Source organism: Rhopilema esculentum, chromosome 20 (genome assembly GCF_057945365.1).
Source record: "Rhopilema esculentum isolate cy_ngs chromosome 20, ASM5794536v1, whole genome shotgun sequence".
Lineage (NCBI taxonomy): Eukaryota > Metazoa > Cnidaria > Scyphozoa > Rhizostomeae > Rhizostomatidae > Rhopilema > Rhopilema esculentum.
Genome location: NC_142834.1, coordinates 3,390,692 through 3,416,543, shown reverse-complemented (window position 1 = coordinate 3,416,543; position 25,852 = coordinate 3,390,692). Strand labels below are relative to the sequence as shown.

The 25,852-nt window shown below is 36.1% G+C and overlaps 1 protein-coding gene and 1 long non-coding RNA gene across 6 annotated transcripts in view; one reads left to right on the top strand and one right to left on the bottom strand.

Annotated features, from left to right (window-relative positions):
• Positions 1-982: 982 nt before the first annotated feature.
• The window catches only part of LOC135686985 (5-hydroxytryptamine receptor 4), a 32,507-nt gene continuing 7,637 nt past the window's right edge, over positions 983-25,852 (top strand). The window contains exons 1-3 of one of the 3 annotated variants that reach the window (XM_065203403.2): positions 983-1,122; positions 16,616-16,702; positions 21,969-22,181. The gene's annotated coding sequence lies outside the window, so the exon portion shown is untranslated. The remainder of the gene's footprint in view (positions 1,123-16,615; positions 16,703-21,968; positions 22,182-25,852) is intronic. The other 2 variants (XM_065203402.2, XM_065203405.2) reach the window with 2 other exon arrangements.
• The window catches only part of LOC135686987 (uncharacterized), a 37,506-nt gene continuing 12,771 nt past the window's right edge, over positions 1,118-25,852 (bottom strand). The window contains exons 2-4 of one of the 3 annotated variants that reach the window (XR_016145150.1): positions 13,743-13,804; positions 8,807-8,918; positions 1,118-2,622 (exon numbers count right to left, since the gene is read on the bottom strand). This is a non-coding gene — a long non-coding RNA (uncharacterized LOC135686987). Of the gene's footprint in view, positions 2,623-8,806; positions 8,919-13,742; positions 15,524-25,852 lie in introns of those variants that run through there. The other 2 variants (XR_010516134.2, XR_016145151.1) reach the window with 2 other exon arrangements.

Sequence of the window (25,852 nt, the reverse complement as noted above, 5' to 3'; positions counted from 1 at the left end):
AAAGAAAAAGGAAGTGTCTAAAGCTTGCAGCAATTCATAATTATGGCTTCTACAGCTACTGCTACTACAGCAGCTAATTTGCAATGGTAGTTCTCAGTTGAACAAATCAACGCACATGAGCTCTTCTAATGCACTGCCACAGTAAAAACGCACGTTTCAAATATATAGAAAAAAACCCATGCCGTTAAATATCAATTGGTCATGAACTTCTTAACACTTGATTTGGCGTCTTCAAAAGAAAATAACCTGTCGAATTAATGTTGAAATTCAGCGAAGTTCCTGTTCTGAAGTCCTCAAAAGAGGCCATGGTTTATTTTGATTTAATATAAAAGAGTGAAGAACAGGATTTGAGGCAACATACTGAGACAATATATGATTGAATGATTGAGTAATACGACCACTACACAGGGCCGTCGCTATCTATTGTGTTCAAGGGGGTGCTCCGATCCCATTTTCCAACAAAGTTGGCGAACCATCCTTTATTTGTCGACAAATCTAGCTTACCCCCTATCTACACCCCCTGTAACACCCCCTACACCCCCCGTAGCGACGGCCCGGTCACTAGAGGACCTGGACCTGCGCCTAGCAACATGTCGTTGCTCTATCAACTTTGCTACCTGGTCACATTGTAGTCTTTATCCTTGCCACTCAACCACACAGCTCTATCTTTAGCCAGTGCACAGGGAACCCATCACATCATCAATCACAAGGACCTCAAGCTTCAGTTTGAAAGAATTCATTCAAATGTATACAATATAATAATTACCGGTCTAATTTATAAGCAGGTATTTTAAAAAATGTATCAATGGAGGTTAGATGACGAATGTAGATTGAGTACACCTTTTACAGCCGATTTTTACCGGTTAACTCAATGACGAAAAGATTGTCGAAAGCATTGAATGTTACCCGCTTAGCGCATGCCCAGTTGCACGCTGCTTAAGACCCGATTTCATGCTACATGGCTTTTAAGACTTTAGTGGGCAGTGATGGTTGGTTGGTGATATCACTGTAAAAGAACTGGCCGGTGGAAATCAAAGATTGGTTTAAGACTCTTGTGCTGCTTTGGTTATTGTTAATCTCAATTATGTCATGCACTGCAGTTTGGCTTTAATCTGGAAAAGGGTAGGTTTCACTTCTACGCCTGCCGGGCGATCTTTAAAACCGTATTTATGATCATTTTTGAATATGTATGTAGTTCTTTAAGCGGTGTTATCATCCTTGATCGAGTCAGACGCTATTTTGCATGCTATCTATCCCTAAATGGGATTGGATTTATAAAGCTTAGAGAAGCCAAGCAACGAATTTTGCAAATAACCGAATATCATGCGTCCATCTTATCGTCAGCTCTTCTTTCTTAACTCGCGTCAGTGGAAGAAAATTGCAAACCGAAATTCCGTCACAATATGTTATGTTTTGTTATGTAGACTGGCTTGAAAATCTCCATGATACTAACAACTTCCGTATGAGCAATTCATGGAGTTCTCGACAATGTTGTTAAAGGATGACCAGTACGACATTTATTTAGAAGGCATGTCAGTGCTGATGCAGTTAAATTGATGAATAAGATCGATATATACCTAACAATATTTGACGCTATTGCATCATCATCACTGTGATTTTAAGGTATTCTAGAGCACTTATGCAAAGAAAGCTAGAAAGCAGAGATCGCTGTCGTCATTCCGCATAAAAACATTCATATATGAGACATCGTTATTCCCACCATAATCATAATCATGATAAGAATAATTATCAAGATTATAGGCTTATCGAAATCATAATCATCATAACCATGTATTCATCGTAGCTATTCAACCAAACACTGTGACCTCAGTAGAATAACAATTGTGGCTGAGAATATACGTTCTTGGTGAGGACGAAATCTATGAATTTTTAATATTTTCAATGCACATTTAAAGTTTAAGTTGCACGGGCAAATTGGCGGTGAGAGTGTGAGCAATGTTAATGCAGTCGCTAGGCAACAACGAAAGTAAATAACAAGTGACCTGAGATTTTGGTTTTGACGTTTAGGTTTGTGGTATCTGTGATTCAATGCTGGCAACCTGAGTTCTTTTTTATTGATATCTACGAGATCTAATTAAGAATGATTGCAAGAATAAGCGATACAGTACCAATTGCCATCCGCTTGGCAAGCATGCTTCCTGCTATAGTACAAGATCTTAAACCTTTAGAATGCCTTATGGAGCGGGATATGACGTAAAGTGCCACAGTGCACTTCAAAAGCAGTTTGATTTTTCCAGCTTTAAACGTCTCTCGAATGGCTAATAGGATGATCGTCTGATGGCATTTTTATGTGCAACAGTGATGTCTGATATTGGTGGTTTTTGCTAACTGATCGCCCTGTTTGTTATTTCATAAGGGCGTGGACCGGGGACACTCCAAGTGTTGACCTCGCGGGATGTGCCGCGGGACAGGGCATCCTTTTCCGATTAAAATCATGCGACAGGACATCAAATTTCTGGGACAGGGTGTCAAATTAAAACAATCTATAAAGCAGAAATATGCGATAACAGCTTACTTTAACTGATTCTGTTGATGTGGGCTCTGTTAACTGGTTGCCTCTCAATGTCTGTTATTTCGTAAAGGCGTGGATTGATCATCGAGCTAAAAAATGTTTAGAAAAAATATGCATCATATTGTTAGTAAATGCAACAAAGCAGTTGCTTGAATAGAAAATTACGCAGTCTTTGTATTAGAGTTTTCCTCAAGAGAAGTTAGATTGGGTTTTGAGTCACTGAGGTAGAGAAGGCAGGAGAAAGGCGAGGGAGGTAACAAATAATGCTATGTTTCTAACGGCAGTGTAAGGGGCTAAATAAAAGTGTGTCAGGAAGAGTTACCCTTTATTAAGCTTCAAATAACATCTATTTGCTATTTGCCAAAGCAATCTTTGAAAGCTCTAATGGCGGATTTCAGGTCTAAAGTCAATCGCCTATACCACTAATAATACTAATATAGACTAGATCTTGAATTTCATTATTGCAATGTAAACTATTGCAAAGCCTGTAGAGCTTGTACCTACAGTTGCAATGTGTACAGTAATTGTCGAGTATGTATCTGCAAAGCTTTATGGTTATAGTACTGACTACTATCTAAAGATGCACAGCTGGGTGCTCAACCCCATTTTCTTCTTTTGCCATTGTATTGGAGAAATTCCTTTTGAGAAACTCCTTCGAAATCTTATTGTACTTTTCATCGCAACACATCCCTACTCAGTTTTATCTTTACTGTATATCGCTAATGTTTCACTGTTGCTAAGCAGCTGACACACAATCAAAGTCTCATCCATCGTGTTGTGGATTTTTTTGTTTCGATTTGCGTTGAATATGATAGTTGTTTCTTCACAGATATTGCAAAACACAATAAACATTACTTTCTATTGCCATTTTCTATTAACTCAAATTATCCTTCTTTTTCCTTAAAGGTAAAATAGTTTTAAATCTTAAAGATCATCAAAAACATTTTAGAGCAGTTTTGATCTGCTCCATTTTGAATACATCTTCAATCAATGATAGGCAACGTTAAAATTGTACACCTTTCCCAAAGCTCAGGACATATTCATGCCATTCAATGGACACACACCACCCTCGACTAGTGAGAAATGCTGGACTGAACATTAATGCAAGCCAGCATGTGCTGGGGCGTTCCTCTCAGCACTAAGAATTGTAGATTGTGTGAAACATTTAATGATAGCATGTAAATCTGTATTGATTTACATATCACACATGAAAATTGAATTCTTTTAGATAGATGCATAACAGCATTTATTCAGAAACATATGAATAGACAGTTGATAGTGCTTTAATCTGTTCAATACATGGACATTGTTTTGACATCGACAAAGTCTTGAGTTGGATTGCCTTTTTAACGAACCCCTTGTTATGATGTACGTTGGTTTATTATTCCTGAATTTTATTTCTGAGACAATATCCTTTACAAGGAAGAAATAGACCGAGCCGGGAGGCCTGTGCAACACCTTGCCCCTACAAGTTTCGGCATATGTCTTTTCAGGAGGTTGAAGAACTTGAATTCTACAGTCTCAACAATCTCTCCACCAAAGCTTCTTGATGACTGATGACAAGTGTTCACCCAAAAATTTTTCCTCCCACAAAGTTATAAGTACCACATACGTCCTTGGGTATTAATAGAGTATTGCCAAAGTACTGCGAAAACATGTTTCCAATGACAGCTGTTCTCAGATGCTATCTGAAGAGAGTTGTGCTCGCATACTGTTCAGTATCGTGGAGAGTTTTTGAATAATTCATGGCATATAAAGGATCCCCGGGGCTGATAATCAATTGTATATCATTTGATACTAAAAATATGACCACTAATAACTTTTTTTTGTTAAACAAGATAAAAAGTGCTCAAAACAAATAACAATTAAAAAGCGATCAAGAGCTGGAAGTAAGATGCTTTTAGTTGCAACATCATGATGAATTTATGAATCATTTATAAATTATCTTATCATTCTATTTACATAATATATCTTTACTTTTGATTGTACATAGTGAATATTTAGTTGTTTTCGTCAAAACTATTGCTCGCAAGAAGTGTCAATAAACTAATCATTATTTATCATATTTTAATAGAGGGTTATGTATCTTATTGAAAATTAATGAAATTTGATGATCCTAGAAGGCAGGTACCAAAACCAAAAAAAACTAATCGCCAAGCAACAATAATGAATCTTTTGATAAAAGCAGATTAAAGCAAGGCATGTTTCTCTCTTTCCATTTACGGCTGACCAGAGAAGCATCGATTCTGTGGGAAAAAATTGAAGAGTATGTTTGCTCTTTGTAAAATTAAAGGTCAAAACGCGATATTGTTCATCTCACTTTACTTTGGACATAAATCTTTTGCTTTCCTTTGGTCATCGTTCAACTTTTTTACTCTGAAGAAACTCTTGATACTCTTAATACTTAATACTAAGTATGCCATGTTGAAACTATTTCGAGCCATCTTCAAATTTTGTGTTATCAAAACGTATAAAATAAAAAGTCCATGGAACAATCAACTGATATCTCTTAAATCTTATCATCTCCATGTTACGTATTACTGAGTTTCACATGATTTCCTCTCGTAAATATCCTTTCAGTTTCAAGCTTTTTGTAGGTTTTCAAACATCTACTTCTTACATGCCTTAACACGCCTTAATGTTTGTCCCAGGTTATCCAACAAAATCGTTAGCAAATAAGGGTAGGATGCTCCTCAGAATATTTTACCATTATCTATTATAAAGACTAAAGGTGGCGTTCTCTCATCATTTGGACCATATTATTTTGGGCTGTCGGTGTGCCAGTAGCCACAAAAAGGCCACAAAAAGGCCACAAAAAGAACCCCAACTGAAACAATGGCCTTTTTCGCCAACTAGCAATACCTTGTGGATGCAAAAGTCGCACACTATTTGGCTAAAAATAATGCAGGGTGAGAAGAAATAGAAAGTTAAGATGCATGTAAAAACCTGAAGATACTTAGACATAGGGTGGGTTGGCAGATTCACAATAAAAAACCTTTCCTTTCAACATTCCAACTTCAGGTTGGCTGGTAACGTGCGAGAAAGAAACTATGCCAGCATAAAGTTTATATACCCAAGGCAAATGCATACATGCATACTTGTTGCTTACTCGATCACACAAAAAACACAATGTAATGCTTACTCGTCTCATGTTCTGCTACAATGAATACAAACTCCACAATCTTGCAATCAGTGCCAGAAACAAAAGCCTAAGAGGCACCAAAAAGACATACCCTGTCATATATTAAATATTAATAAATTTCATTTAATCAAGCTTTTATTGTGAAAGAGTAAGTGTCAGCTTTTGGTATCTTGCTTAAAGTCGCCAGATTGTTGCTTTAAACTGCGAAAATGTATCAAAAATGAACCACTTCTGTCCGTTTGTATATGTTCAATCATTTCAGCAGAACCTTTTAGACCAATTATCATATCAAGTTTCCTTATTCTGATTTGGAAGGGTGCAAGTGTGTTTAAGTAAGCATGTGGCTGTAACATACGTCCCAAGGACGAATTTAGGCAACAACGATCGAGAGGGTGTAAGAAACTCATTGGATTTTGGTGTCACACCCTTCAAGTCACTGGAAAATTATGGAAACCCCCATTTTCAAAATTCGGTTTTTAACTGAATCCGTCCTTTAAATACTTCGCCAATAATTTTCAAGTTTCAAGTTCCTCGGTGCCCACCCTCTTAAGCCACTTTTCATGGCACCTAAGCTTTCGAGATGTTCCTAAGCCCTTGATTACTTTCGAGAACAAGTTAACCTGACAAATGGGGATTAACATGAAAGAGATCTGTCTGATTTTTTAAAGATGTAAATCTCAAAACATCTTTTGTCTTCTATCCTATAAGTTAAATCATGAGCACCACAACATGGATATGCAAAAGTATTTTTTAGAAGCAGAGACATAGTAAAGTATTTTCTAAGTTGTGGGACACACTGTATGTACTATGAGACACATCATATATACGCAAACTATTAGACGGTGTTGCTCCCCTCTCCCAGACCCATTTGCCTATAAGCGGGCTCTTAAGCTGATAACTGATAGCCTATGAAAATATTCCTGTAACAAAAACAATCTAACTTAAGCACTTAATTGGAAAGTTTGCTTCTTGGAAGAATGGAAAAGCGTTTAAGTAAATCAAAGGGAAAATATCATTACACTTTGTGAAAGACAGTAACATAGTGAAAAGTACCTTTTATTGAGTGATCCGATTGTCTTTCAAGAATTTTAATTTGGCTACCATTCTCTGCCTTGGAAGAGTAGGGATTCGTTTAACTATTTTTGGCTCTGCATAGCCAAGCATCGCTAAGTGTAACAAAGTCTCTTTCTTCTATTGTTCTTAACCTCTTCAACTTCAAAAAGACGATTCCTTGCTGACACATATTTTCTTTCATTAAAGGTAAATTATGAACTTGTCATAGCCTTTTTCAAGGTGACTCAGCAGTGGCCAAGCCTTTCTTATGCAAAGAGGACAATCATTGTTTAAAGCAATAGAAAGTCACTAGGGGATGAGGGGCGATTGCCCTCTCCCCCAGGTTAGCATGTTGAGAAAACCTGAAACCTGTATCATACTTTTTGAACCACAATGCAAAGACTGTTGTAGAAAATGTCAGCGAGAATGATAGCCACTGGCCTTTGTACAACTGGGCTATCCTAGCCTTCGTCACTGACCATCACCACCAAAGAGTCTATCACGTGGCATCTACCAAACTACCTTGAAACAAAACAGTGATCCACTTTATCTTTTCAACGCCCCATGCCTAAAGCTATGCCCAAACAAAAAACAAGTATTGCTAAAAATTCTTTCTATTGACTGCATTTTAATGCAATTAAAAGAATTTTCAGCTCCAAAATAAAAAAATGAACTACAAAGAAGTTTTTTGGCAGGCATTTTAACAGAAACCATACTTAGTTTTCGCTCTTTTATAGAATTAGGTCTTCATTGACGTCACACATAAAGGCCACCCGGCAAAATCTGGATTATCCTGCCATCCTAGGGACTTATCCATTTACACTTGCTCTTCAAACTGACTATTCGTGGATGTGAAACAACAGGAAAACGTTGGAATAGTTTAATAGTAAGCCAAACTTCAAGTTTATGACAAATCTGACAACATTCAGCAATAAATTCAAAATTCTCCGAATAATGCTATAAACGGATACCGTAACCTTAAATTTCTTAAAGATTGGTATTATTACAAAAGTGTTGAAATGCTCAGATTATAATAATTCTGTTTTATAAAGAAGGAAATCTTTTGATGAAATGTTATTTTTCAGTGAATTGGGATTAAATGAAGTTTAACTAGAATAATGATAAGTTTATAGTTTGAATTTTCAAGACTGCTTATTTGTCGATTATAATGAACACAGAAGCAACAACAGGATTTAAATGAGCCAGATGGAAGTTCGTTTTAATAGAAAGTTTCTTGTTGTTCATCTTTAATATGGTTGATTCACCTCGCATATGTACAAAAGATTTATCTTGGTTGACAACACGTTCTTTAATCATGTATTGTTGTATTTTTTTAAAATCTATGACAAGCCTACAATGGAAGAATTTTAGAGGCATGGATTGGAGTGATACTAGGTGCTGGGCTTTGGTGTCATACCCTTCAGATCCCTAAAAAGGATCGAGACACCAATTTTTATATTAAGATTTTTAATTATAAGATAAAGATGCAAAGAAGAAAAAAGTAAACATTGGAGTTTTCAATAGCTACTGATCACCCAAAGAATTTTTTTCCGAATCAAAGGAAAATTAACCTAATGACACAAAAATTGAAAGGATGAATTTGATTCTTTTAAAATGTAAATGACACTAATAGCAAGAAAATTAAAGGCCTATGAACTATTTTGCAAGTACGCCTTACGTAGTAAAGGTTTCAGTATTTTATCAAGTGTCGAATAATGACAGAAAGGTAAACTGTTGTTAACATGCAGGTTCGGATCGAATTAACAGTAGATAGATACATTTTAATGGCTCTTTGCTTTGAGGAATCGATCCCTATTTACACTTCAAGTAGTTGAAAGCCTAAATGACAAAAATAAATTCTTTCTGTTCTCAAAAATTAAAGAACAGGACAACTTTGCCCGTCCAATTATTCCAAAATTTTCATCACTGTCTCTTTTGGCACATTCTGGCTTATGAGCAAGTGGTCCCTGTGGTAGAACAACTACATATCGTCTCTAATAAATGCATTTTAATCTCTTTATGTTTTCGGAATGGTTTAGTTGTTATCACGCATGCTAAAGACAGCAATAAAAACCTACCACTTTCCTTCAACTTGCTTTCGACCTATGAAAAGTGTCCTCTCTAATTGATACATCTCCCATGTATTGACTGCATACGAAGGTAACCTTGAATGACGTTTGTGAAATGTCACTAAAAAGAAAACAAAAAATAGCTGTTAGAATCAAGATGAAAATGAAAGCGATAAGAAGGATTTGAATTTCAGCAAACTTTGACCTAACGAGCGTATTCTTTCTTCCAAGATAGACAATGAAGATTAATCTATATGTTATGCAAAGTAACGATGATTTATTGAAACGCGAATGTCAATCTTCTTCATTGATACACCTAGTTAACCAGACCTTCCTTTAGCTTCATTTCCAAATACATCTAGACATGCAATGAAACCAGTTGGTAAATGTTGGGGTAGGTCTTTTAAGATTGGGTCCCCCTTCTTTTGTCAAAGAGCGTGTTCGATTAATTCGATAATTACTGGGCATGCTGTTTTACAGTTAGGGGGGTTGCCTCACCCACGCCTGTTTGCCTCTGGAACAGCTTCTGTGTGTTATAATGTTCAAAGCTGCTCTGATTTACAGAGATCATGCAAGCAAAAGAGACGGGCAAATCGTGGGCACAGTCGAGTAGATTATGAATAGATGTATAGATAAATTTATGATAAAGAAAAACCCACAGACATTCTTGCAAAAATAACTGAAAGATGTTTCAATGGATGAAGCCGCAAATAAATCTAAAAGACGCAGAGGAATTTGCTAACCAAGCCAACGAATGACCAGTATTGATAAATGGCTGCAATGTTGTAGAATATAAGGTTTATTCACAATGCCTTGATAAAATGATATTTATCAAAACATTGCGTCGCACGATAAACCCTCAAGGAGTTGTGCCATGTCTTCATCAAATGCTGGCTAGGTATGCCTTTTGGTATGAACATGTCGGAGAACAAGAATTTGAAATCATTCACCCGATTTCAGATAAAACAAATTCTACATATTTTCAATTTATATCAAATATCTACAGGATATAACTCGAATTTGAAGATAGCAGGGAAAAGCTGGAACATGGCAAACATACTAAAGTACTTTTTGCACGAATCTCCACAGATCATATGTATCAAATAATGACCAAAAGTAAGCAGAAGATGGAGAAGCGGATCGAAAGTAACGTGAGAGGAAAAAAAATGCTTTTAATTGGCTCCTTGTTTTAACCAATCAGCGGTTGCTAACTCCTCTTCTTGTTCAAGACATCACAGAATATGTAAACTGCCTCCGGGAGATTTACCTACTTGTTATCAGGGATAATTTGGATTGGGAAGTGCAGTATCCTGGAGGAGCGAAGCACAAAGTCTTCGCATCATACATTGATTAATATATTCTCTTGTTCTTCATACGAACAGACTCTTAGAGGGCTCTTGCGCAACCGGCATGCTTAGCGGCAGCTGTCTTGAGAAATTGATTGTGTTTTATATTTCCATACAGTACGATATTAGACCGGATTTTAAAATATAGTTGCAAAGCATGCCGGTTGTGCGAGAGCCTTTAAGAACAGTGTAAGAACCTGCCTAGTCTCGTGTGAAACTTTGATGAAAACAATGTGTTTTGAAAGACGCGTGTTATTAAAAACGTGCTGCTATGAAGGTCATGCAGAATTGTTATTAAGTGGTTTTGTGTATCAGTTAATTGTACGTAGTTGAAGAAAAACTAAATATCGAACATGAATAACATTCAGAACACCTGAACATGAAAATAAAGATCCGGAAGTGCAGTAACCAGTAGAAGCGAAGCACAACATTTATGTGCCACACATCGATAAATAGTCACAAAAATATATAATGAAATCAGTATAGATACTAATATATCATTTGTACAGTTGTACAGGTGAATTTACTGAAACTAATACACTAATATATTTGTACAGGTGAATTTACTGAAAATTCTGCTAAGGCCTGTATGTCTTTGAAGAAACATTATGATCATACAAGTTTCGTCTCTCCAGTTAGTAGAGGGTAAACAAGTTCTGCTGAAGAATGAGGGAAATCCTAAAAACTGTAAGTTGCTGTTGACAAAAGTCTAAGATTGTCCAAGAACAAAAACACGAAAACTTAAAAATATACCACTTACTTGTTGGGGAGACGAGCGAGCGAAAATTTTCAAATGAGTGAGGCATCCCTCCGTCCTGGATTCAGAGAGCATGCGTAATAATAATTTCGTTCTGTGCGCATGCTCTTTGACTCCATGACGGAGGGTTGCCTCACTTTTTAAAAAACTTTCTCTTGCTCGTCTCCCCAACAATTACACCCAGACCAATATAACCAAGTTTGATGCAGACCAAGGATGTTGAAAGTAAAATGTGTAAGAAAGAAGAAACACAAGATATGCTGTCCGCCAGGTTCTGTGAACCTTGCAATGAGTAATAATGAAAAATAGACAGGAACAAAGCAATAGGACGACCAGAGTCCAATGCAATAAAATGGAATTAACTGTCAATTAAATGTCATAAAATTTCAAAAAATATTAAATTTAATAAATACTAACATGCATGCAAAGCTGCATCAGAGCAAATTCCAATGAACTGAGTGTATCAAGCAAGTAGTTCTTAGCATAGGATTGAAAGTTGTATAATGAAAATTTGATGAAGAGTATCAAAGAAATGAAATACTGTAGAGCAGAGGCGGGTCCAGAGTGAGTTCCTTGGTGCACAGAACTCAGCCAGTTTTCTGAAATATAGCTAAAAATAGTGTTGCCTGAAACAAGTAATATTTAAACCAAAAAATTAAAACCTAAATTTCTAAGTTTCATCACAGTATCTTCAAAATCATAAAATTGCCAGTTTGATGTAATTTGTTCGCCCTTTTCGTTCCTTCCTCCCTGTCGTGATTTTGAAACTATTTTCCAGATGCTATGGAGGACAACAGCAGTCAATCCTAAAACTCGGAAATGAACGTTTTGTGCCTCGGAAGAAAATTAATTGAAACAATGGGGTTTTTGTTTGAAACACGGAGACTCGGTCAAAACAGCATCTGGAACTCAGAAATGATAACATATTTGCGAGAGATTTGTGCAATAGCCAGTAGTTAATCGGCTACCTATAGTTTCTGTTCTATTGTGGAACTGCTAAACATTTAATTCGAAATGGCGACTGCAGATGTCTTATAGGCCCTTATACTCACGACTCTAGCAGCATTCTAGCAGATTATTAAGCGTTTGAGACAAAAGAAGGAAATATCGTTAATTTTCAGAAGAATTAACTACCTTGGTTTTAAATTGCAGTCTTAAATGGCACGGGAGACCTATGCTCAGACGGAACATCATATTTTGATGAATATGCTGGTGTCTACGGAGGCAAAACAACAAATTGCGAGAAAAACTAAAGGGAAAAACTTTTCTGCGGCATCCAAGACAAACAAAAGGGTGCTGAGAAAGGGAGGGGGTTGCAAAAAGTTTCACAGAGGCACTGTCCTCTCGATCAGAGGCACTGAAATAAATCTAGAATCTAGATTTAGTGAGTGGTGTGTACCTACCCCTCCCTTCCCCCTTCATGGTTCCAAAATGCATAAATATGAGTAGTAATGTTGTTTTTGGAACAATTATCAATGCATTATCTGAAAGACCTCAGCCTTGGCCTGGAAGTCAGTCCGGTTTTTTTGCTGGATCCGCCCCTAGTAGAGAGTTTTTAGGGGTTATACGATACCTTTTAAAATGCTAGTTACATTCGCCTGTCTGGAAACAGATTTGCATTTAGCGATACTACAGTGAATGAGATTACTAGTCACATAGGCAACGCTCAAGCCTTTCGTCCGACACTCCTCAGAGAATAAAACGTCAGAATAAGGATCCGAATGAACACGATGAAAGATATATACCCAATTGTGGATCGAAATGGGCCAATCAGAAAAATGCAAGCATAAGACCGGTATAGTTTACCAATGAATGTCGCGTGCCTTAAGAAAACTTACCACTGAGGAAACAAGAAAACGAGTACAAGAGAGAAAACTCCTTCTGTCTACACAATGGCGCTGCAAAAAGTCTTGGAACACTGGTCATACTTTACGTTGTGCATGAGCTGCAACATCCCCTCTCCCCTTATGCAATGTTGTGCCACGGGAATATTAATAATCCTACATGTACAAGTGATACATTTTTAAATAGCTATGGTTTCAGCTAACTAATCAACATTGTACGAGGGGGAAGGGGCAACACCCACCTTTTTGACATGGAAATAACATGGGACAGGTGAATTCACAGAAATCTCAGGGTGTTCCAAGGACTTTTGGCAGGCATTGTAGATCGATTCCAAAACTGCTAGATGGAAAGACGGCCGGGTTCTGCCAATTATCCGAATCAAATTTTGTGAAAAACTGATTGCGGCAAGATAATGGCGATTCATTTTTAATTCAACTATGAAGCTGAAAAAATACACTTGCAATTTAATTTCCGGGTAAAAATAAATAAAAAGTTCAATGGTTGTACACAATATCGCACATCTGCTTTTTAAAATCAAACAATTTAATTCTTATTGAAGGGAAAACAATCGCTTGCAATGAAGTTGTCCACAAACGGATTAGAAAATAAGAATTCTGAATAGAGCACCCTAATCTGCTGAGGAAAAGCAAGGAAAACATGTAAAGACATCAATTGCTATTGAATGATACTACAACGCCATAAGCATCAATGCTAAAATATCAGTATGATTCGGCGAATTAAGCAACTCAGAACTTAGATTTGCCTGATGATCGCATTAAGCGTGAAACTCGGTATAGCAACTTAGAACCGTACTGCTCTATACACCAAGTAGTGTTTACAGCAGATAGTAGCGACTGCATAAAGGCCTTCCTTGATTTAGAGGATAATTCTTAAATTTCGCTTTGTTAGTATACATATCATTAATACATTGATAAAGAAGTTCCATACTATATGTGACCGCAGATTCAGCTCGTAAAAGAAAATTCTTTTTACTTACCTTCAGTTTGTGTTTGATTTTTAATACATATGTGCCTGTTTGGCAAACTTGAATGAACAGTCCTGTAATCAGAAGGCATAGAATACCATTAGTTATCAGCTGACTTGGAGAGAGGATGGTTTCAAAAATGATTAATTTTCTAGAGCTAGGAGAACACAGATGAACGACAACAAACATGTTGTATTTTCTCTTATCTAATCAAAATTTGTAGGAATATAGATATTTATAAGTACTTTAGCTATGTCTTGTGAACTGCTTGAAATCTTTTTATCGTATCACTCTTTGGTTTTATCATGATGAAAAGCAAATGATCGTTTGTTATCCAATAGCTAGAAATGTTAAGAAATCGCAAAACATCGATTCAAGATTAGAATTGATTGTAAGATTATCTAGGGAAGATTGTAATAATCTCAAAAAAATTACGGTAAATAAATTTAACTATAATTTAAGAGCACATGATATGACGATAGCAGTGAAATCATCTTTTAAGGGAAAATTGGCTCAATAGTGCTAATGACCATGATCCCTTGTAAAGAGATGTAGGAAAAACGCAATGTTTGTTTTGTTGGTTCCCTATATTTGTTTATAAAGCCAGCTAGTGCATCTACATATATACTGGCTCGAGTTGAGACCCTAGCGCGAAGCGATGAAAAGAAACAAGAACAATTTTCTGTGTTAAACAAACAGGCATGATTTCTTTAAAAGTGGGAACAAATTGAAATGCACATCCCACACTGTATATCAAATCCATTTTGCTAGATTTTAGAATTGAAAGAAGATCCAAAAAACGAAGCAGCAGCTGTTGAGGGGCTCGGGGGCTCAAGCCTCCCTCACCCAAGTTTCCTTGACAAACTTTCATTCTTTCATTTCAAATGTTGAGCCATCAAGAGTAAAGCTAGCTCCTTTGCAAAAGTACCAAAATATATCGCATCATAATATCAGTCACATTACTTGTCTCTTGTGACACTCTAGACATATCTAGCGTTGATATTTTACGAAATGTCACTTATATATCCATGTGATGTGAACTGACGCTAAAAAATTCCAAAGTAGCCTAATGATAGCAATAAAATTCTTGATGATAGCGTTATTTTCTTCACAATAGAATTTCGAGAGATAAATACACGAAAAATCCTACAACAATTTGTTGTAAGAGAAGAACTTTAGACAACAAGAATTGTGGTTAACGTTTGTACCATTAAGTTTGTATCAGATTATCTAACCAGCCTTGGAGCTAACAGCTTTGTGATCAATTATTTGAAATGACCCTTCTAATAATATTGGGGTTTGATCAAGAAATTTAAGGCTTAAAAGATGAAGCTCGATGATTATGCAAGGCCAAATCTTAAAGAGTACTGATCTTGTTTTCGTTCTTATTGAAATTGCCAATAATGTCAGAACAATTTGCTTTGGCGAAATCAAAATACGTCATTTTTACCAGTAGTTGCCAAGCGCAAAACTGCAAATAAAACATCTTGTTGGTAACGTATAAGCAAAATAGCCAGTTGATAATAATTTGCATTATAGAGTTGCATATGATCTAGGGAAATGCGCCTGATTCAATGTACTATTGTGATAATGGTCTTGCGTGCGAAAAAGGACCACTCAGATATGAAAACAGTGGCCTGTTCATCAAACCAAGCATGTAAAACTACATACCGGGATGTTATGTTGTGTTTTTATAATTCTATTTTTATAATAATTACTTTAAATATATATACTTGTTGAAAAAGGTGAATACGTGGCTAGGTTTTTCCTGACAATGCTCAACACGTGGCTAGCTTTTCTAGTGTAAATTAATATGGCCATATAAAATTCCTGTATAAAAATTCATTAATGATAATGAAAATAGCAATGATAAATATACGATAGAGCTCTTTTATGGCAGGGTTGATGCATGGGGCAGTCGTGGGTGTGATACGAACTCATCGGTAAAATACCTAAAATCTAGAGTTGTTTCTCGGCAAAACCTTTTGCACTTAAACTTCTATGAATTGTCAACAGAACGTCCGGACTCTTAGTACATCTGTTCCATTATTCAATGACTTTTGGCAGCTACTGCATAGCAAAATAAATTATCGATATTTTAGCATCGACCTCATTGGTTTTGTTGCATGCATGATTCTGATGAGGCCCCTGCTCTTAAACTCTCGTTTAGTATTGTATTTCAGCTAAGCTTTATATAAATCCAATTATTTCATATAAAACAAATGAGGGGGTGTCAATCCTCTAGAATATTTATATTGAAGAAAGCCTTTATATGTCTATAAAATGGATGCCTCTATTGGAAATTATATCTTTAATCATAACTGCATTCGTAGTATTATAATAATGCGATCGTCATTTCAGGGGAGTTTCTCTTTTGTGAAAGCAGAAAAATCTCGGTACTAGAAATATCCTTCTTATAAACCCATGTGTGGTTTCGCCTTTATGTCAGATCTAAAACCGTATTTCAAAAAGTATGGTTAATTAAGCCTTTTTGTTCAGCTATATCGAGATTTAGTTGATACCCCCTGAAATTATGATTGAACAGTAACAGTGCAGCGATTTCTGTGTCTCTTTTACAATGCGATTCAATTGTTCATTCTCAAGCAATGGTGCAATGAAGCGTCAAGAGGTGATCTGTAGTGAATTCTTAGGAACGAGTGAAACAGTAGCCGGGCCCAGTGTTTTCAGGTGCAACTAGTACATCTTCGTTGTTTTACCAGCCTTTGAAAGTTCTGTAATTAATTACGTGAACAGATAAACGATAAACACGATTAATTGGAACTCATGTTTTCTGCGCCAAGGGCGTATCAAGCCTACACGATATGCCCCATCTATCTCGTGGATCGTTAATCAAATTTCCTTGATACAAAGTTGCATCTTTTCAGAGAGCATGCCGCTGTTTCGCCGGACAAGATCGTCGTAAATAAACAGCATTTGAGAGAAGTCTGTCACGTTATCATAATCGACCCTAGGTAAGTTCTAACTTTAATATCTATCTGCACTATTGACTGAAACCTTGTTGCGTTTAACGCACTCTGCGCGAAAAGGCAGCACAGCAAAGTTCAACCGGCAAAACGCCGTGCTTTGTCGTGTTGATCTAAAACAGCTAGATGTAGTGGATAAAACTGCAGTGAACTTGTGAGTGCCATGATTTGTTTATGAGTAAATTGTATAATGAAAGGTGACTTATACAATTTTAGCGACCCGATGCAATACTATAAAGCAAGCTGCATTATCTGCGATTCGATAATAGTCAACAACAGTCGACTTTATATGCTATGAATACAGACTATGTCTTGATTTTAGGGGACTTATCATAGACATGGTATGTTACTGTTATCTGGAGATACAGGCATAGGGATCTGAAGAGTTTTTGATTCTCTTGAAATATGGATACGGGGATAATTAACGACGATACTGGCGAGGCGTATTCATATCCACAATCATAGCTTTTCTCAACTGATTCGGATTTAAAAGTTTAAAATACCACAATATCCAGCATCTTTATTGCCAAGGCAATCACCCAACAGCGAGGTCAACCTTCACAGATAACTTGATGCAAAACGATAATGCAAACGGGAAGCCTTTGTCCTGCTGCAATGCTAACGATTACAATGCAATGCAGCGACATGCCCTTTTTCTTATCAGCCATACAATGTTGCCTTCATTGAATATAACTGCGGCATTTAATCACGCAACTTTACTCACACCCAGATTTCTAGTTACCAGCTCTGTATTTTAGAGCATGCAGTTCAGTTTCAGCAAGCGCTTATCATTAGTATAGACTTTCGCAAGTATCAGCCAATTCTAAAACGTGGTATAAAACGCAGAATGAATTAAATTATTTCTAGGCAATTATAAGCCGATTGTGCGCTGGCTTCTTCTATCCCTAACATATCACAGACGGTGACGAAAAATTCGACAGATTGGTTTAGAATGAGGATTGATAGAGTTTGCAGTTATGTAAGTTTGAGACTGTCATCAACAAGATATCATAGTTAAAGTTATAAAGGCGGAAAGTATGTTATAAACAACTTCGATTTTGTGGAACATATTCCTAGCATATCTTGTTCGCATTTGCTATAGATCACAAAATTTTCAGTGGCATATCATATCAATGCAAAGAACATTTAAAGTATTATAACAACATGATCAGAGAGTAAGAGAACGAATAAGAATACATTTACGATATAACCACTGCGAATTTTGTTATCATTCGCTAGAATGTTTTGGCAAGAAATCTTTCAAAATTATTTGCGTACGTTTTGAAAGAAAGCCGAACAGAATAAAAGCTTTCTATCGAGCTCTTGCGTCTAAACATAACCTAAATGATCAGCCCTAAGGCGAGAACACCCATAGTCGGAAGGAAAAGAGCGCCGAAATCCTACACATGCTATTAATTTAACAAACGAGTTTAGTTTTAAGCGAAACTAGACTTCCGCCAGAAAATACTGGCAAGCAGGACTTGTAGTAATACTTTCCGAATCCAAAATTCGCAGTTTTGTTTAAATGTGCCAAATGCTAAGATTATCTCGTCAGTGAATGAAAGGATAGCAATGATTTCATTGGTTGATGGCGCGATCACGTGATTATCGCATGATTTATCTTCAGAGTTATTCTTCCGGTTGCGAGAAGCATCTTGCGTACACTGTCACTCATAACTGTCATAAGCAGGTAATAGTATTGAATTATGTAAGATATGAATTCACTTTATGAAGACTGAGATAATTTTTTCAATTTCTGAACTATCTAAAGTGTTTGATTGCTTTAACTAAATGCAAAAATCTCTATTAACATTTCACGATTTAAAAGTACTTCGTAAATGGACAATGTTTTTGACTGTAACAAAGCTATAGAGTATCGCTTTATAATTAGAATATGCAAAATGCATAATTTGCAAACACATGAACGCTAAAAATCTACATCTATTTCCTATCAGAAGTTTTGCTAAATAAATAGAGGTTTGCTAAATAATCATTATATAGAGCTTGCAAGTTAACAATCAACTTGGTCTTGATAAGTTTTGCTAGCATGTCAAGGAAAACCCTGAGATACCATCTTGCATCGAGAGGAAGAACGAGGACACTGTTCGCTGAGCATATCTTTCCAAAACTACCTTCGGAAACTAGGTAGCAAACAACACAATACAATCTACTTTATAACGCTTAATCTGACAATATATGAAGTCTTTACTTGAACAGAAACCATGCTATCAACTACGATTGTTTCTATTCATTTGCGTTCTGCTTGTCACTGCTCAAAGGTGGTATTAAGGGATGAATTTGCGCTGTTGAGCTGCTCCTTTTAAAAGTGTTAACAGGAGTATTTGATTGTCGTTTGGTTTGAGTTCGTTAAGGTTGACGTTTTGCTATCTTGTAGCTTCATATTGCTGTGCTTTTACGATCAACACCAGTATTACTGCTACCACTTCAATACACTCGATTGCTCTTATAATTAGACCAGCCGGATAAGTCAATATAGCCGACCCTGATTTTTACAGTTTAATCCGTTCTTGATTTGCATGAGCATTTCGAATTGCAGTTTACGACTAGCCTTTAGCGTAACACTGTCTTTCTAAGTTTTATGGCTGAAAGTTGCTATCGGAGCAGTATGACTCTCCCTCTCCCTGTCTTTATCTGTTCTCCGTTTAATTCCATATAATGAATTGCTTATAAGATGGTTCACTCGCATACGCAGTTCAGCTAGCCCCTATAAAATGTTTTTAGGTTTACCCATCACCGAGTCAGCTTTATTATAGTGCGTTGGTTTAGAATAACAAGCTTCCTTGCTTTCTCGTTAGTTTGTCTCTCACAATTTTCAATATTGCTAGCCCTATCAGCATTTTCTATCAAGCCCAGCAAGTCACTCGGACACTAACACTTTCAAATTACGCGATTCATGGTGTAATCTTTTAAAAATACCTTCCGCATGTCAGGTAACCATGTGCCTTTCACGTGGTCATAAATCAGCTTCTATCATATTTGCAAACTACTACTAATAATGATCTCTTACATCCTCCTCGTTATCATACAACTACCCTTCCCTCATGCCTTCCCAAAATGATGTGCTCCGATATTTTCACCTGCATTTTCCTGATCATCAGTGTAGAGATTGTATAAGGTTAAAGGAACTTGGAATAACGAACTAAGAAACTTTTTTCTGTACACGTTCTTTAGATTCACCTAGATGACATAGCGGGTGGTGTCACTTAGATGGCATAGTGGCAAATTTATCGTAAGTTATTGCAGGTAATTGCAGTTACTACGATTCACTCAAAGATGACAGTTCAAAAAAAACTGTTGAGAAGCTGTTGAGGAAATAGCCCTCAAAATCCCCCCTGCCCACTCTAATCGCCCCCACTCCTCTTAATAATTAGTACAAAATGGCTGGCCTTTTATAATCAGCAACAATGCAGATGCCAAGCCCACAATGAATTTAAAAACACTATGCGTCAGGTTATTGGTGATGTCTTAGTTCAAATTTCCTTTTACTTTTGCTTGCCTTTCTCGTCAAAGCACACTTCCCTGTAAACAAGCGAATTATATCTTCTTTGAAAATCGCCTGCGATTCAGAATAACTTCCTAACCAACATCAAATATGCAGCTGCATTTAAAGATGTTTTCACAGTATTATGATTAATGTTTAAAGGTGGTAAGGAAGTTTCCACAGCGTCCGGCCTACAAACTGATATGAAATTCCGTGCATCTCTCAGCGGTTAAATGAAATTTCGTAATGAGTAAATAAAGTGCATTCTAGTATGAAGATGCCGTCTTGTGATTGAAGTTGAGTTGCACTTTCAGAATGCGTTAGCCGTTTCTCAGGCAATATTAGCACTGCACTCCGATTTCCTTTTCTATCCAAATCCCCTACTGCAATACCATATTTAAAAACTGTCAAACTCAAAATCTCATAAACACTGTTATCGGCTGGTGCATTTGTGAGGAAGTGTGGAATGTTTATTGCAAGGGGCTTGGAACGAGCGTTGAGAATTATCCGACGTTAGTGCGATTAGATATAAAGCGAGAGTCAGTAGAGTTCGATGTGCCAATGTTTATGTTGCAAGTGAAGATTACTTTTGAAAGTTAGCCTGAAGTTAGAGAAGAAAATTCAAGAGGACCTTCTGTGTATTTACTTTCCTGTACTTTCGAAGTTGAGCTTCATTAAAAAAATCGCCGAAGAAGACTAAGTGTTGAAAGTAGAATGCAGCATTGCTGCTTCACGGAACCACCATTCACAATTTAACTCACCAACTATCCATGTGAAGTCTCTTCCCTTAAATTTATTTACTTTCATGCTACTGCCACTGATGCTCAACGGTTGCTAGCTAAAGGTTTGACCACTGATACAAAAGAAACCGCGTACGATTTTGCGTCGCCCATTGAAGCGGTTTTTGCTCGGAAGTTGTTGCTTTAAAATCACTTTAGTAGGGGATGAGACTTATTTTTAATGTAAATTAAGAATCTTTTTTAGCAATCAAAGCAAATCGCACTTGCCTCTAACTTGCCTTAAACTCAAATGTACATTATCTCTTATATTTGATTCCACGGACTTCACAGTGACAAAAGACTCTCAAAGCCAAAACGAGATTATCATTTCAAATATATCAGCTGCTAGAAAACGAAACGGACTCGAAATTCTGAATGTCTTCAAAAGCCAGTCTCAATATTGCTGCCAGGGAATGCCTAATATCTGCTTGTGAATCGTAGAGAATCATAAAACTTGATGCACAAACTTTGTTGTATGGGGACCTCTAACATGCTACAGAATTTGTTTTATCCCAAAGGTTTGAAGTACAAAGCTCTGTTAAAAAGGCTTGTATTTACCACAAATTTTATAATTTGATAGGGAAACATGACTGTACGGCTAAAAATAGGGTTCTGAAAGCGGGACGGAGTCTTTGTGTGATTTTTTAGTGATAAAGTTAATTCAAGCAAAACAACATACTTATTGATTGAGACGACTTTTATAAAATTAATAAAGATTATTGAACTCATTTATCTATGTGGAATGACTGGCAAAGCGTAATATTTTTTTTACTCGATTCAAAAAAACAGATAATTAATTAGACTTAATTGTCTGGGACGATTTTTGCGTTATTTAAATAGCGGTTGGTTATTAAATTAAAGCATTCACTTGAAAATGTTCCCACCGAAAATTAATATTAACAAGAAACGGAAGGCATGGCTTATTTTTGGATATGAAAAATTGAATACTGAGCCGCGTGGGTTGTCTTCGCAGGCCATGACGCAAATATGGTGGCTATGAAATATCATGAATAGAAATGGCTGTTTTCTTGTTCTCGCAAATGATTGCTTGATAGCTGCGAGGAAATCAAGCAAATGTGTTTATATGAAGAAATTATGACCTTAATTTCAGAAAGCTGGGGTTTTATCATTATTCAAACATTGACTCAGGATATTGGAAAAAGTCTCATGCTGACTATTGTTTCAGGTGAATCTAAAAACTTTATCATCATCATCTCCATAATAAGTTTTCATAACTTTTATAATGTTTATGTATTTTTTTAAAAGTGTTTTTAAAATATTTTGATACTCATTTTATACTCTTTTTGCATCATGGATATATCTAGGGAATCCTTAAAGCCCACCTTAAGGACAAATAAAGCCCAGTATGTTGATCTCAAGTGCATTTATGTAATTAATGACAAAATTAGAAAAAAAACTATTCTAATAAAGAAGTGGGACAGTATTTGGGGGAATACACCTCAAGGTGACCCGAGCAGGGCACGTGACTAAGGCAGGACTCAGTTGACACAACCAACTACCGGTCCTAACGGTTGAAGCTTTTTGTATGAGCTGCCAGTTTGCGGAGTTGCTTTTAAATTAAGGGGGAAAAGTATTTGTCTGTTGTTTTTAAACCATGCTTGTTGAAAAAAAACTGCCTTTTAGCGCAAAATTAAACGCGTGAAAACTATTTTATATTCTCTAGCAACAAAAGATTCCAAATCTTGATTGGTTGAGAGACTTAAATTATACATACCATATTGACCAATAAGAGTTCATGTAGATTTATGACTTCACTCTTTTGTACGTTGATATTTAGGTATTCCTAACTTAATAAGAGTCAGTTTTTTATTCTATGGAAACTTAACTGCACTTGATTCTGCTGTTAGGAAAATTGTTTGCCATAGCATGAGTCAAGATGGCTAGAAAAGGCAAACAGGCAATAGCAAAATGTAGAGAAGCGTTTTGCATATCAAACACTGTGCAGTTAAACACTGTGTGTACTGTATAGCTCTAGCACTATATAAGAACTCCTAATAGTCTATAGTGTCTACTGCAAGGAAAGAAAGGGTCTACTGCAAGGAGATAAAGGTTCCCTTCGGAGGATTGGATGCTATTCTGGATCAGATGATAATGCAAACCCTGTTACCGGGAATCCTAAACGTTCACACTATTTTGGCCTAATTGATGCGCTTTTTAGGATGGCAAAACATTTATGGCAAAATCTTAACTATTTTCCTGCTCAAAAACACTGATCCCCCTGCGACTGTTTTTCCTGCGAATGCACAACTGAATGCTATAAGTAAATGCCACAATTCTATCCAAGTAAGTCAGGCTTTAAATTTTGACAGGCCATCTATGGAATTCTAGCCATCCCTTTCTCCACTTTGATTTATATGGTTTGTATACGTTTTCCTGATAAAACCTTCGAAATGAAAATATAAACGAAGGGCTTAGAAGGTGTTTTTAGCAACTGTTGGTATTATGGGTTAGCACCATTAATGCTTTTGATAACAAGTTAGAATAGAGAAGTGAAAAGCTAAATATCAACAGCAAAATAATTATTCAATTCGGTCCCTTCCTTGGATAAGTTAACTAAGCTGTATGGTTGTAGGTGGTAAAACGAATTCCGAAACGTGGTTGTCGAAATTGCTTCATCCTAGAAATGTGTACTGTGATTTCTTCTAGGCTGCCAAGAAACCCAGCCTTTCTTGTTAGCAAAAATCTGCACGGTTTTCAATCGGCAGAAACTAGCCTTTTTGGATATAGCCTTCCAACCTGTCAATTAATTCCTTTTTTGATTAACAGTGTCTTCTCGCCTTTTCAGCGTTATTGATTACGATGTTAGTTTTAGGTTTAAAGTATAAGATGCGATTTGTATTCACAAAAAACACAAACTACAAAAATATTTATTGCAACAATGGGTTCATGTTCTGTGGACCTTTTCCGACATTACTATTTTTAGCAAGAATAAAGCAAAATATTAATATGAAACACAATATAATACGCAATAATGTTTTAATTTACCAAATAGAATAAATAATGTAATATAATACGATATAATATGATATAAAATAATACAGTATGATATAAAATAATATAATATGATATAATAAGATGTTATATAATATAACATAATATATCATATATCATATATCATATATCATATATCATATATCATATATCATATATCATATATCACATATCACATATCATATATCATATCATATCATATCATATATCATATCATATCATATCATATCATATCATATCATATCAAATCATATCATATCATATCATATCATATCATATCATATCATATCATATCATATCATATCATATCATATCATATCATATCATATCATATCATATCATATCATATCATATCATATCATATCATATCATATCATATCATATCATATCATATCATATCATATCATATCAATATAATATTGTAGTTTAACAATAGCTTAAAATTTGTTTTTTTTTTCTATTTTGATTGCCAGTAAAATGACCACCGAAATGTACCAAGTATTGAAATTAAAAATACAAGATGAAATGATATATAGGTGCATTTTATGTTCAGTAAATTTTACAGCAGTACAGCTCTAGTAACAAGTGCTGCGTTTTGGAGAATTTGATGACATGTAAGGCTAGGGCTGCGATCCAGGCACCTGCAACTGTAATTCTTATGCAGTCTCGTTTTGTGCTTTTCAGGAAGTCATAAAGAGGCTTCATACGTTGGGGGCAAGGAGATTTTTTTCGGTGTCCTCCTCCCGTTGTGTTCAGCGTCGCTGAATTTGATTAAATTATTTGAGGTTTTTACAGGAAACAAAGCATAGGCCGCAATACATAAAGAAGCCCAATACAGACCTCACATTTGGTGTGTCATTTATTTAAAGAATTCCTCTGTTGATGATCTTACTGATAAAACAAAAACCTCATACACCAGCTTTTCTACATCCAAAGCTTTGTTGTCACCGTCAGATTTATGCGAGCATCTTTGCATTTACTGGGTCATGTCTTTAACTAACAGTAATACGGACTGTACTATCTCCTCATTCAAAGTGCAGCTTTTGGGAAGCGCTGGGACCAAAAACGCGGCACTTGAAATGATCAATCAAATGGAATTTTTTCGTCACACACGGATATGAATGATTGTAGAGAAGGAAAATCGTTTGATTAACTTTATTTCTAGATGATATTACTACGATTCTTTCTTCCATGTCAGTAAAATTTGTTTTACTGAAAAACTAATACGATTAATAATATCCGGGTGAAAGCAGAGATCACCTGTGCTTTCTCTTGGTTCAAGAGCCTTAAGACCGAAGCGCAAGAATAGCAGTAGTGTTTCAATAGAGATCTTAATAATAGAAATTTTAATAATAGAGATCTTAGGATGTGACACCCACTTGAGAAACACTAAACGAGGTCTTATTTCTCCCTGAGCCCTACAAATTTGATTGTCACTTCTAAGGACTTCGTGGTACCGCATCCAACATTATTCTACAAGTGCAATATGTCGAGCAGGCCTTGGTATGATTTGAAAAAGCGGAGCTTACACTTTTGCGTTGACTTTGTGGTAAGTAGAAAGGCTGCCAGAAGTTGAATTCTGGTTATCTATATATTATTAGCCAAACCAATTGTAATTAGAACTGACTAGTTTTCGAACAAATCGATAACTGTTTTTACAAGAAATATTCACCCCTTCTTCCCAAATACTCTTCGTTCCGTGGCACAGTTCTCATAGAGTCCGACGGTTCATATAGCCATGGACTGGGACAAATTTTAATAAGAGCTTGATAATGTTTGAAATGGCACCTCTACTTTTCGACTTTCTTTTATCATGACAACCTGCATTTCTTATATAGTCGCTCA